The following is a 14,327-nucleotide window of genomic DNA, read 5'->3' as shown; positions in this document are numbered from 1 at the left end:
TAGTATGAGTAGTTTGAGACACTCTCTAGTGATATTGATCTGGGAGCAATAAAACTGACTTCAGGTTAGTAGAGAATGGTATGAGACATTCTCAATCAATTCTTCGTCTTCATGGTTCAGCAGAGCAGAGCTCAGTAGAGAAGAGTAAAGTAGAACATAGTAGATTAGAGCAGATCAGTGTAGGTCACTGATGGCAGAGATAGTACAGTCAGACAAATGGATCAGCGGATGGAGTTCTCCCTAGTTGAGAGGGAGTGTTAAAATTGGAAACTAGGGCCAAACTCCATGTGGGTCATCTTATTTATGGAAGCTAATATTTTTCTTGGATCCCTTTTGTCGAGAGGTGTAGGGTTGATCTAAAGATCACCGATAAGTATTCATGGAGTTATGAACTTATTTGTGTTATAAGAAAATTCGTCAAGGTCAGGCAACAACCAAATAAACCCCACATGTGCTCAACGTTTTAGTATAAAGGAGATGATTTGAGAGTCATTTCTCACACACACTTCTATCTTGATTTCTCTCCACTTGTCTTGGGTTTTAGTGGAAGAGAAATCTAGGAGTGGAAGCCTTAGACGTTGGAGGAAGAGAGGCTGCCCTAGACATAGATGGAAGGCAGCCCTAACACTATCCCAAGGTAGCCCTAACCTACGCTATCTCAAGGGTAACCTAGCCGTAGTCAAGATAAGGATATACACTACCCTAATAGGTCCTATCCACAGTAAAGTCATGGGTCTTATGGAGGACTGAGTTGTTGTTAGGAGGGCCTAGGAGCTGGGCTAGAAGGAAACAATCCAAGGCCTACTTCAGCGAAGGAGAGGGGCCATTAAGATCACCCTTGTGACCACTTGAAGAGGCAGTAAGGTCCGTGTGAAAGCTGCAAGCCTATAAGTATTGTTTTGATGTTCAAAACAACCCTCTACATGGAGTTGTAGGTGTCTCCTCAAACAGTGAGGTCACCTACCTTGTAAAGAAAGGGAGGCCACATAATTCAAGGTGAGTTATGGACTGATTGTTGGACTACAGTAGGTTACAAGAGGGTGCCCTATCCAGTGATCGAATTTTTTCCATGAACAGTAGTACAGAGGTGTTGGATACTGCCACATAGGAGCTGCAATGTCACTAACAAATAGGAAAATGGGACAACAGCATGTTGGTATCGAAACTTTGATGGGACAACCCAATGGCATAGGACAACTAAGACAATTGTGCAGCAGTGGCACAAATGGGACAACTGCTAACTAGTATAGCGAAGTAAATAGGACAACAAGGTACATAGTGTTGTATATATACATGGGACAACAAGGTACATAGTGTTGTATAGATGCATGGGATAGCAAGGTACATAGTGTTATATAGATACATGGGATAGCAAGGTACATAATGTTGTATAGATACATGGGACAGTTGTGACATGACAGCAAAGGTACATGGACAACAGCAAGCATGGACAATAGAAAGCATGGTGAAGTATGGAAAACATTGCAAGCATGGTGCTGCAAGCACATGAGACATGTTGTATGACACATGGGACAACACTTCAACATAAGGTGCAACAGTATGATGTGTACAACATGGTCATAAGGTCCAACATTTTGATGATGGGTACAACATGGTGCAACACGGTGAGGTGCAACATGATGATGAGATGCAACACAATGATAGGTGAAGGAGTCACCTTGGAGAATCAATTGAAGTAGCATGTCTTCAGTTGATCTCATGTATCATCTTCTTAGAGATGATCTATGCTCTTATCTAGATAAGTCAAAGTGTTGACTTCTGTTATAAATATACTCTCTCTCCTCTCTCTCTCTCTCTCTCTCTCTCTCTCTCTCTCTCTCTACTAAACTATTGAAGAACATATAAGAATAATTGATCAATGGTTTCCACACATTGGGGATTTTCCCTAGCTAGCGCCACATCTTGTGTCCTCTTGTCTTGGCTTGGCTTTTGCAATTTATGTTTATGTTCTATCTGCAATTTACTTTAATGCTGATGTGATTGTTAATCTGGAAAAGATATTGAGCTAACTGTGAAAATTGAAATAAATTTCTCTAAGCATAGAACATACCTAAAATTAACAATTATCATAGTATCCCTTTCCTCCTACGTACTAAGCCACCAAATTCCTGCCCCTATCAATATCCTTTTGCACAAAAGAATGAAATTGAAAAAATCATCAATGAACGCCTCGAAGTCAGTGTTATTCGTCTCAGCACAATCCCTTATTAATATCCATTGGTCATTGTTCTAAAGAAATATGGTGAATGGCGCATGTTTCCAAACTTCAGGGACCTTAACAAGCTCAGTATAAAGGACAAATTTCTTATCCTAGTAGTTGATGATCTTCTTGATGAACTGCACAGTGCCAAATTTTTTACCAAGCTAGACATCTGCTCGGGCTATCACCAAATACAGATGAAGGAAGTTGACATTCCCAAGACAACCTTCCAAACTCATGAAGGCCATTATGAATTCTTGGCCATGCCATATGGTCTCTCTAATGCCCCATCCACTTTTCAGAGCTTCGTGAACAACCTATTGAAACCATATCTTAGAAAATTCATCTTGGTATTTTTTTATGATATTCTCATCTACAACATAACATGGGAAACTCACCTCCAGCATGTTCACCAAGTATTGCAACTACTCAAATATCATAAACTATTTGTCAAATTATCCAAGTGTTCCTTTGGCATGGAAGAAGTAGAGTATTTGGGACACATTATGGGTCGTGAAGGAGTGAGGGTTGATCTGAAAAAGATTCATGTAATGCAAGATTGGCCCAACCAAAAACCTTTAAGAGTTTGAGGGTATTCTTGGGTCTCACAGGCTACTATCACAAATTTTCCCGAAATTATGGACGCATTGCCCAGACCCTTACTAATCTTCTTAAGAAAAATTCATTTCTCTGGACTAACACCGACAGAGCTTCTTGGTTCTCAAACAAGCTATGTGCTCCACTCTAGTATTTTCCCTACTAGACATTACAAAAACTTTTGTGATCGAATGTGATGCTTCAGGTACAAACATTGTTGCAGTATTAATGCAGGAAGGTAGACCATTGGCTTTCACAGGTCAACAACTCATTGGCAAGCATCTTGGTCAATCTACATATGAGAAAGAAATGATGGCCATCTTACACACAGTAGACACTTAGTGACCACACGCATTGGGGAATCGTTTCCAAATCCACACTCACTATCATAGTCTAAAATATTTCCTCGAGTAGCATCTATCAATGCCACAACAAAATTAATGGCTAGCAAAAATGTTGGGATATGATTATGAGATCATTTACAAGAAGGGGTGTTACAATGTAGTGGTCAATGCCTTATCACGCCAATTTTAGGATGATGACACCCTTTTATCCCTCTCTCTACCCATACCAGATTGGATTGAAAATCCCATCATGAATGTTTCTCCCACCCTTCTCTATCCCAACTCATTAATAGATTACGAGCAGATCCTAATTCCTTAGAGGACTACTCTTCGAAGGATGAGGTTCTTCATTATAAGGATCAAGTAGTACTATCCTCGACCTCCACCCTCAAAACCCACATCTTGGAAGAGATTCACTCCTCTCCGATTGCAGGACATTCAGGATTTTAGAAGACTTATGCACGAGCACACAGCTCTTTCTTTTGGACCGGAATGAAGAAAAACATTCTTAGTTTTTTAGTTGAATGCAGCATATGCTAGCACAACAAAGGGGAAACAATCAAGCTACCAGAAACCTTACAACCCTCACTACTCCTTGCTTTTGTCTCAACAAATGTTTCCATGGATTCAATTACAGGTCTCCCAAAGTCAAAAAACAAATTAGTCATCAGGGTGGTTGTTGAAAGACTTTCCAAATATGTTCATTTTTTCTCTCTACCACACCCATTTAACCCAACATTGGTGGCTCAAGTTTTCATTGACCAAATCTTCAAACTTCATGGCATGCAAACTTCTATTGTGTCTGATTGAGACCCCACTTTCACCAACAAATTTTGGCAATAAATTTTCAAGCTAGAGGGCATGCAAATCCAACCGAGTACAACTTTCCATCCCCAAACTGATGGTCAAACATAAACATTCAACAAATGTGTTGAGACCTATCTGAGGTGCTTCACTTGAGACAACTAACATCAATGGTTAAAGTGGTTTCCTTTAGCTGAATGGTGGTATAATCCTAAGTATAATGAAGCCACCAAAATGACGCCATATGAGGCAGTGTATGGCCTACTCCCATCTTCAGCAACTTCTTATATTCCAGGATCTTCCAAAGTACATGCAGTTGATCATCTCTTGCATAATTGTGTTGCCATGATCACTCATCTCAAAGATAATCTACATCAATTCCATAATAGAATGAAGTAACAGGTCGACCAACACCATTCAGAGAGGTCATTTGAGGTAGGTGACCAAGTGTTCCGGCGATTGAAACCTTATAAGAAGACCTCTCTTAAAGAAAACGGTTGCCAAAAACAAGCACCAAAATTCTATGGGACTTATGAGGTACTTCAACGTATTGGAGAAGTTGCATACAAATTGGCCCTATCGATTACTTCAAAAATCCACCCAGCCTTCCATGTATCTTGCCTCAAGAAAGTTGTGGGGAACAATTGCAAGGTTCAGACAAGTCTACTAGAACTAGATGAGGAAGGTTCACTTTGGCTTTGACCCAAATAGGTTCTTGATACATGTGAAAGACATCTTCGCAATTGCACGATCAAGGAAGTCATCATCAAGTGGAAAGACACCTCTCCATAAGATGTGACATGGGGACCAACCACTATTCTTCAACAGTTTTTGTAGCATCAACCTTGAGGACAAGGATGATTTTGATGGGGCATGTTAGGGTACATCCCTAAACCCTTTATCTATGTAATAAGCCCAAGAGGCCTAATGAGAGTCATAGTTAGTTACTTGAGTCAATAAATCCTGTAAGCGATTATGCACATTAATAATAATTGTAAGTGGTTGACTCACATTCTAGAAAAGGGACCACAATTAATTATAAATGGAATAAAGTTAATAAATAAAGTGGTGAACCCATATTATGCAAGGGATCACTAGTAGTTAGGGTTTTGGATGTCATAAGGTTATAAATAGTCTTAGATAGCAATGAAAGAATCATTGAGTTTTATTGTAATTGAGCTCTGCTCTGTCGGAGGTTTCCCCCTCAAAGAGGGAATTGAACATTGTATTCTGCTTCTGAATAATAAAATATCATTGTAGCTTATCTCAATTCATGTGATATTTTTGTGTTTTTGGCAATATTGTTTTGTATTTCTGGCATTTTGTTATTTTCGAGATCAAGTGCATAAAACTTCCTTTAGGATGAGCCTACCCTCCTGCTAAAATATGTTTTTGTTGCTATCCATCAATTCTTTCATCTTCTCCTCTTCTATGTCATTTTTTAATAACATTCTAAACCATCACTTGTATCTCTTGCTAACCAATTTTCTAAAAACCCTATTTTCTCTTCAAAATTTTCAAAAATTAAATCTAAATGTTCTACTTGAAGTTTAATCTCATCTCTAAGAAATAGTTTAGTTTATATTTATGTAATTACAATCTCATGTTCTTCATCACTTCTATGTCTGCGTTCTCATCATTAAATTGTAAATTACAATTTATCTTAGCTTTCTCAAATGGTGTAAACACATCTTCACCTTCACTACTAGGAATGTGTGGACAATTCTCTTCTTTGGTTGTAATTTTGATTGTCTCCATTAGTCAAGTGTCATTGCAACTCCATACCAACAATTTCATTTATGAATTGTACATGATCTTGGCTGTGATTGTTATTGATAGGCAATTATGTTTTTCAGCTATACTTTTGTAAAGTATATTTCTATCATTTTTATCCATGTTCATGACAACTTTATGATTAACCATTTAAAATTATCAATAAAATCATTATTATTATATAACATATTAATTACTTTTTCGATAAGACTTGAGAAGCTACACATTACACTTCTCGTTTAACTTTAATTTTTTTATAACTTTCTATATCTAGTAAATCCATTCTTCCATTAAAATTGAGAGGAGTATAACTCGTTACAATTTGATCAACCTAGTGTAAAACTAGTTGAGATAAATGCAGCCAAAACATGCCATGTATGATTATCAGGTTGTTACGTGGCGTTTTCAATGTAGAATTATCCTCTCTTTATAGCAAGGACTAAAGAATTCGCGCCCTATCTTATATACCATTTTGAATTCATTGTGCACTGCTTGTCAGCCATGACATAAGTAATGACAAAACTATTGTCAAAATGCGCCGATAATTTGGAACGTTAAGTTCCTTGCCATGTTTGAATTTCCTTCAAGGGATAATGCATGATATGCCCGTTAGGGATTATGACATACCAGCCAAAATTTAAATAGCAATTTTTGATATGCTTGAAATCGATGGCTGATTTGTTTATCTACATGGACCACAGTACTGTTTGAATGATAGTGCGCTATGCACATGGTTGGTCCCTTCGAGTCCCGCATTCATTCAATTCCCTTGCAGACTGGGCTGCTAGTAACAGTGCACTAACTACCGATAACACCACTGACCATTATTGGCCTTCCATAAATTAGGCCACGATCATCTGACCTTCTTGCATTTGAAATTTTGGCGAATTAACTGAAACGGAAAAATCGGGTTGTGGGTATTGAATACATCCGTGGCGTTCAATCCAATTTAATGTACTCATTCAATTCGCCATTCTATTGCCTTGCCTACCAATATTTTCGCCGTGTTTTGCATTGGATCCAAGTCACTACCTGGCCGTTCCATTAATACACAGTCTAACGTCTTTCCCGTTGGATTAATATTCCCTGCCTCGCGATTCCTGGAGCAGTACACAGTTTAATCCCACCGGCGTTGTCTACCGAGACGACAATTTCACACAGATTGCGCTTTTTTTTCACCTAAATTATGTTGAATTCAGCACTACGAAAAACCCACCGCATAGAAAAAAATTCCACCCAGTTTTGTCAAAATCGTGCTGAAATTACCATTGTTTTCGAGGTCCTCGTTCGACGACGCTAAACAGATCTGTTAGGTCAAATTGGACACGGCGCGCGTCTGCAGTTCAACGTGGACCTAATTAATTGTGGACCGGGCACACATTGCCAGAATAAGAATCTGGTGATTCCTCTCCATAGAAACTCAACATGAAATCTCCTAAAATTACAGATTTTGAGTGATAATGATCGTACTTCTGTCGAATTTCCATTTCCGCAAAATTATGATTTACAAATTATGATTTAACAGCTTATCAGAGCATGCGTTAGGTCATGTTTCGTTTCAGCACTCAAACCCAAAAAAAAAAATGAGAAAGAGGTAGTGCAAGCCATTGTTTAACTATAATGTTTGTATAAATAGGTTTAGTGTTTTTCAAAATTTATTAAGGTATTCAAATTGTGTGGAATACAGGGTTCAAATTTGTGATTCTAAATCTCCTGTGTTTTGAATAAATTTGACTAGATTTACAACTTTGTAAATTTGTAAATTTGAATAGTCAAGTTGTTCATCATAGTATTTATCTTATCAACAAAAAAAAATTCATAAACCAATTTAATATTTAACTTAATTATGACTTTAAAATCAAATTATTTTATTTTATTATTTGATTTCAAAGTTTTTGATCATGTCAAAATGTATCCTATTATAATCAAGCATACAATTAAATATACATATTTAGTTAATTTTAATAAAAAAAAAATATTATAAAATTTTAATAATGTCATATTTGGCCTCTCGTTTATTATATCAAGAGGGGTATTTGACAACCTATTATGAGAGATGCGTAATTCCTAACTTGAAATTGACATCTATTCATTAAAAATAAAAATAAAATACTCACTAAAAGGGAAAATAATATATATTCTTAATCTAACTTACAGAGGAAATAGTGGTATTTTTACAGGTTATTTTAATCAAAATTTGCCATAGATTTTTAATAAGTTGTGAAATCTATATAATTTAAAGACCATGAGAGTTTTTGTTGAATCCATTTATGCATTCAAAATTGTATTTTAAACTAAAAAATAAAATAAAATAAAATAAAGATCCTCCACCAAATTGTAAAAAGGCTATTTTGTTTATAAATTAGACTAGGCCTATATATAGTTTTAATCTAAAGTATTATAAATTATTATATTACAAATAAGTATAAAAGAGATTTATTATTATTAATATTATTATTATTATTATTATTATTAATATTATTATTGTCATTGTCATTGTCATTGTCATTGTCATTGTCATCGTCATGTCATCGTCATCGTCATCGTCATCGTCATCGTCATCGTCCTCGTCGTCATCGTCATCATCATCATCATCATCATCATCATCATCATCATCATCATCATCATCATCAGATAAATTTAGATATCAACTTTATATATACATATATAAAAAGAATCTATATATAAACCAATGATAATATTCCTAGCAATAGTTTTCCTCTCGCTTTAGAATGGGAGGCTTTGTTGGAAGTCAAATATCTCTGGAAATGTATAATGGATGTGGACTTCCCTCAATAGTTAGGCTCACCTAGACCATCAATTAAAAAAAAACTCCAAGCACAAGTAATAGTGTGTAAGGTTAAAGTGGAAAGTCATTCATCTCATGACATTCATGCTATGGAAGAGGTTGCTATAGTTGTTGAGTTTTCTAGTAAGAGGATGACCATGGACATCCGTTGAAAAATGTATAGAACATCACTTTCTGACCTTATTAGGTTACTCACCTAGATCCATGTTGTTGGAAAAGGTGTGGATGGAGTGGTTGACCAAATAAGAGGAGGGTACATAAGAATTTTTGGTGTATGGAAGGAATTGGGAATTACATCTGCTATTTCTCATAAAAAAGTTTATATTTTGATAATGGGATGGACAAAAATTGATTGTAATAATAATGTGGGTTAGTCTTCCTAGTCTCCTTCTCATCTTTTGGTTGGAATATATTTTTAAAGAAATAGGGAATAACCATAATTTATTTTATGAAGCAAACCTATCTTTTACGTAGATTGGTTATGTTGGTGTAGTGAAGATCTTGGTTGGGTTAAATTTTCCAAAAGGTCTAGTGGATTCCATTACTTTTTATGTTTGATATTGTGCACATAGGAAGTCTTTGGAATATGAGGGCATTATGTTTCATTATGACTAGTGCGACACATAAGGAGACTTAGGGAAGGATTTTCCTCTAGCTTGGAAGTGTAAAATCTGGGTTTCGATGTCTTTCATATTTTATTGAAGCAATCCTTGGGGTTTATTTTTGGTGTGATATCATCTCCTAAGGCCATTATGATTCCACCTAATTTGGAAAGATAATTAAAGGGGAAAGCTTCAACACTAGTGGAAGGTGAGGCCTTGGATGAGTACAATGTTCCTGTGGTCTCTTTGGTCACTCTAGTTATTACTATGGAGACCCCTCCCTATTAAGGTAGATAAAACATCGTCATCCCTCCATTTTTCTTGAATTCCCCATCAATATGTGGCTCTCTCAATTGTTCTACTAGCTTTTCTATCGAATGTGACTTGCCAAAGTAGATTTATTCCCATTCCCTCCCCTTTCCTCACATTTTTTCTCCTCTAGTCCCACCATTCCCATAAAAGTTTCAACCCCGTCTAGTTCCCAACCCTCACATTCCCTAGTTGAAGCTTCCATATCTCCCCCCTTCCTTCGATAAGCCATTTCAAATTACAATATTCAATCAACACCTAAACTCTCCCTAACCTTAGATATTGATCATCAGAAAACTTTCGTGAAACTTTCCTTCTATACACTTCGGTTGGAAGTGAGTTGAGTGCTTTTGGGGATCCTAATTCCAATCCTTTTACTAGAGAAAAAATATGTTATTTTTCAACAATGTAATGTTACCAAGCCAATGTTGAATTCCATTTAGGAAAAAAAGAGTCTATAATCGGGGTCCATAAAGAATTAGCCCTTGTAAAGGGTTCCTCATGAAAATTCTATCAAAAAATTGTTGAGGTTTGGCCAATCTTGAAAAAAATTAGCCATCAAGAGGCTAGTAAAGTCTCTCTCCCCACAAATTCTTTTTCTTTAAGAAATAATGATGGAAGGTGAGAAATAAACAAAAATACTTAAAGAGACTTGTCCCTCATAAAATTTATTGTCTTGTGACACCACTAGTAGACTAGGAATGTTTGGCTTTAAGATGAAAAATTAATGTGTTAAACCTTACATTTGACTCCTCAATTAATTTATGTCTAGAATTATAGGTATATTTTTCAAAGGATATGGATATTCACATTATGTGGATCATTCTATATGGGTCTTATTTAGACAAAAAATGAATTTTGGAATAATACTTTCAACAATCCATTACTACACTCTAATTGGCTCATTATACGAGGAGATTTAAATTTTCCTTTGGGATGCTATCAAGTATAGTGCTCTAAAACCGAATTGGATCCTTTGGCAGATTTCTTCCTAAAATCTTTGGAAGAGGTGGGTCTAGTAACATTCAACCTCCAAAACATCAACCAACATGGAGAAATAATATAATATGGGATGTTAAAATAACAAAGATATTGAATCATTTCCTCATTTTGGAATCCTTTCTATAATCCACCCAAGATATCATTAGTTGCTTACTATTTGAGGTGACTTATACCATTTCCTTCTTATCATAAAACTAACCCACTCTCTCTCTCTCTCAAAGTTGCACAACCCCTTCAAAATAAACCCTCATTGGTTTGAGGACCCAACCTTCAATAGTATGATAAAGGAAGGTTGGAGGAAAATCAATTTGGATGAGAAAGCCTCTCATGGATTACAATTTTAGAAAAAATTAAAGAAATCTAGCATGGTTATTATCTCTCGGGAAAGTGGAAAAAGAGAGAAGGACTCAAAGATATTTGATGAAATGGAGATGAAAAGCAAATAAATTCTAGACATTAATATGGAGAGTCCTTTGTCTGACTCACTTCAAGATGAGCATAAGTATCGAGAAGACAAACAAAGGATGATATTTTTTTACTTAGAGAAAGAGTGGAGGATGAAGAGATGGGCTATTTGGTTACAAGCTAAGGATGACAATTCAAAATTATTCCATCACTTTTCCAATCATTGGAAGGTTATTAATACCATTCAGGATATAAATGTAGAGGGTGGCTCTCATGCCATGAGTAGCTATGCTTATAGTTGGGTGGAGAGTGGGTATCCCTTCTTCAGTTTCCAACAAGCTAATGTCAATGAGATATGTCTATAAGCTACTTTATATTAATGAAATGATATTATTCTTTGATGTTTTATGACTAGAGCTAAGTTAGAATTTGATTTCAAGAGTGAACGATTAAATGTTGCCTCTAGAAGGGGATTGAATATAAATCTATGAATGAAATGTGGTCTTTTAGCATGGAAAAATCATGGAATGTCAATATTTTATAGTGAAGATTTAGTTGGAAAAACCTTCATAAAACATTTGAATAAATTTATGAAACTTGTAAGTATATTGCAAAATTAAAAGTTAGGATCTTTACATACCATCGAATTAATGTATGGTGAGTATTTTATGGCACAACCATGAAGTAGAGCACATGTTCTCTGAGGGAAGATTAAACAACCTTAAACTATCATGAAGTTTAAGAGCCTTTATAATCTCATGAATCTCATAATTATTATTTGTCTTTTTTTTATGGTAGCTAGTTGCATTTACCTTCAGGCTAGTACAAAAATGGAATATAGTTATAAGTGTAAGATCCAAATCCATTTGGTCTCTTATAAGCTTGGGAAGTATCATCTATCAAGGGAGCAAAGCATGGAATATGTGTGTAAATATCTTTCCATATTTTGGATGGCTTATTTTGTATTCTCTTTTACCTTGGTAAAATCTTCAGTATTATTGAGTTGAAATGTCTTAAGACATGTCAAAATTTTTGGGAGAAGTTAAGGCATATTATGACTTTCCTAACAAATTTATGATTGTCAAGGTTGTATGATGTCGTTAGCTTTAATTACCATGGACATATTATTTCTTTAGCTTTAAATTCCTTTGTAAGTTAAGTGGGAGCAATAAAAGTAATTATAAGAATGCAAGACAAATGCCTAAAATAGATAATTAGACTTAAATTTAGATCAATTATCTAATTAGAAGAATTTCTCAAATTCCGTGTATTCTACATGGAAATATTTGAAGTGGTAATTACACTAATTTAAGTCTATAAGTACAAGTATGTTAAGAAATCCTCACTAATTTAGCCAAAATAATTTTCTTTTTTCCTATATTTTTAAGGAAAAAAATTATTTATAAAAAAAGACAATATGTCTCGATGTAAATTTTATATTTTAATGTGTAATTTATATTATGAAATACAAATTTATTTTGTAAGTTAAGAAATCCTCATTATTTTAGCCAAAATTATTTTCTTTCTTCCGAAAAAATTTATTTATAAAAAAATGAATATGTCTCAATGTAAATTTCATATTTTGATGTGTAATTTATATTATGAAATACAAATTTATTTTCTCCTTGTTACTTCATTAATAAAATAAGACACTTACTTCATTAATAAAATAAATATTGATGTATTGATGTCTTAATGCTATGTGATAAGTCTTCTATACTCGGAAATTATACTAAATCTTAAGCTTGCATGATAGCCCATAGGGAAGTAAGTCTTTGCTCTAGAGTTTTTCCACACCAGCAACCCCAACCAGAGATTGAAAACAGATGAAGTATGAGCATGAGCACTGCACTGCAAAGTGGAAATTGTGGGTGCAAATTTGTTAATGAGACATGAATATTTTTGAGGTCTCCCTCCTACTAGCACGAACCTGTATGAGCGGAAAATTGGCCAAAGTGCGAGTCAATGCAGTGTAAGAAATGCCGGGGAAAAGTCTTCTGGAATAGCTATTCACACCACAAAGGACAGATATTAGAATATTATATAGTTTGTAAGTGAGGCAGAAAATAAATATTAAAATAATATTTGCTTTGAGAAAGTGGTCCAAATATTAATGTAATTTAGTAAATAATAAAGTTTAGGGGAATAATATTAAAAAGTGGGTATAAATTATTATTTTATTTAATTTTGAGGTCATTTATCTTTATTCTATTATTGAAAGTGGAGATGATATTATTTAAAGTGTACATGAGGTAATAAATGAATAAAATTTATGGAAATAAAAGTAAAAAGTCATTGAGTAAACATATTTGAAAAAAACGTAATTCAGAGAAGGAATGACCCATGTGGTTTTAGTATAATGTTGCAGCTTTGAGGTGAAATGTGGCCTAGTTTCCATGCCCCATATCTTAGTGTGCATGAGTAAGAATAAAATATGAATATAAAGCTTTCAACTAAGATGGAGACCTTAGAAGTGGGATTTGAAGTTGTTAAAAAAAATGAAGAATTATAGCCTCCACTCTTTAAGATGGTGTCAACATAGGAAACTTTGCCTAAATCATTGGAAAATAGCTAATGCCATTTTACAAAAGACAATAATATTAAAGGTATTATTAATTCAAAATATAAACAAATAAATGTGGTGCAAGAATAAACTTCAAAATAAAAAAATATTAATAGACAAGAAGAAATTGTTCAACCTTTTTGTAGAAGACCAAAAAAAGTTTTGACTAGTTTAAAGAAAAAAATTACTATTACTAAAATTAGAACCAACTCGTACTAATTACATAATTATCCAAAAATATAATAGAATAAGAGAAACTCTCATGAGTTGAAGATGACAAATACTTTCTCTCAAAATTTCCTATCCATATTCAAATTAGTTGACAATTTCAAAATATCTATCACGATAAAGAACTTATTAATCTTTTAAATTATTAATATTAGGATGGTTTTGAAACATTTTTCTTACAAAAAAATTATGATAATTTTGAATTTTTAATTTTTAAATAACAATTTTTTTTTTGAAAAAAATTAAGTAATATATTACCTTTTCAAAGTTTCAAATACCAGTTTTAATTTTAATTTTAATAAACATTAATCACTATTATATAATGGTTTTAATTTTAATTTTAATAAACATTAATCACTATTATATTTTTATTATAGTTAAACGAGCAGAGAAATGTTATCTATACACTTATAATTTTTATTATACTTAAATCAACAGTGAATATGGAATCTATACACTATTGTAGATTTTTGTAGTGTATATCTTTATAATTTTTAACATCGCTGTATAGAGTAAGAGACTCTTTAAAATAAATTTTTTTATTATCTTTAGACATATAAAATTTAGATAATACATATTATTATTATAAAATTTATTATCTTTAGACATATAAAATTTAGATAATACATATTATTATTATAAAATTGTTAGAATTTAAAATTCAAAGAGA

This window comes from Pinus tabuliformis, chromosome 3_1 (genome assembly GCF_031772625.1).
Source record: "Pinus tabuliformis cultivar Carrire ecotype Pingquan chromosome 3_1, CPIR1, whole genome shotgun sequence".
NCBI classification, from domain to species: Eukaryota; Viridiplantae; Streptophyta; class Pinopsida; order Pinales; family Pinaceae; genus Pinus; species Pinus tabuliformis.
This window is presented reverse-complemented; position numbering follows the sequence as displayed.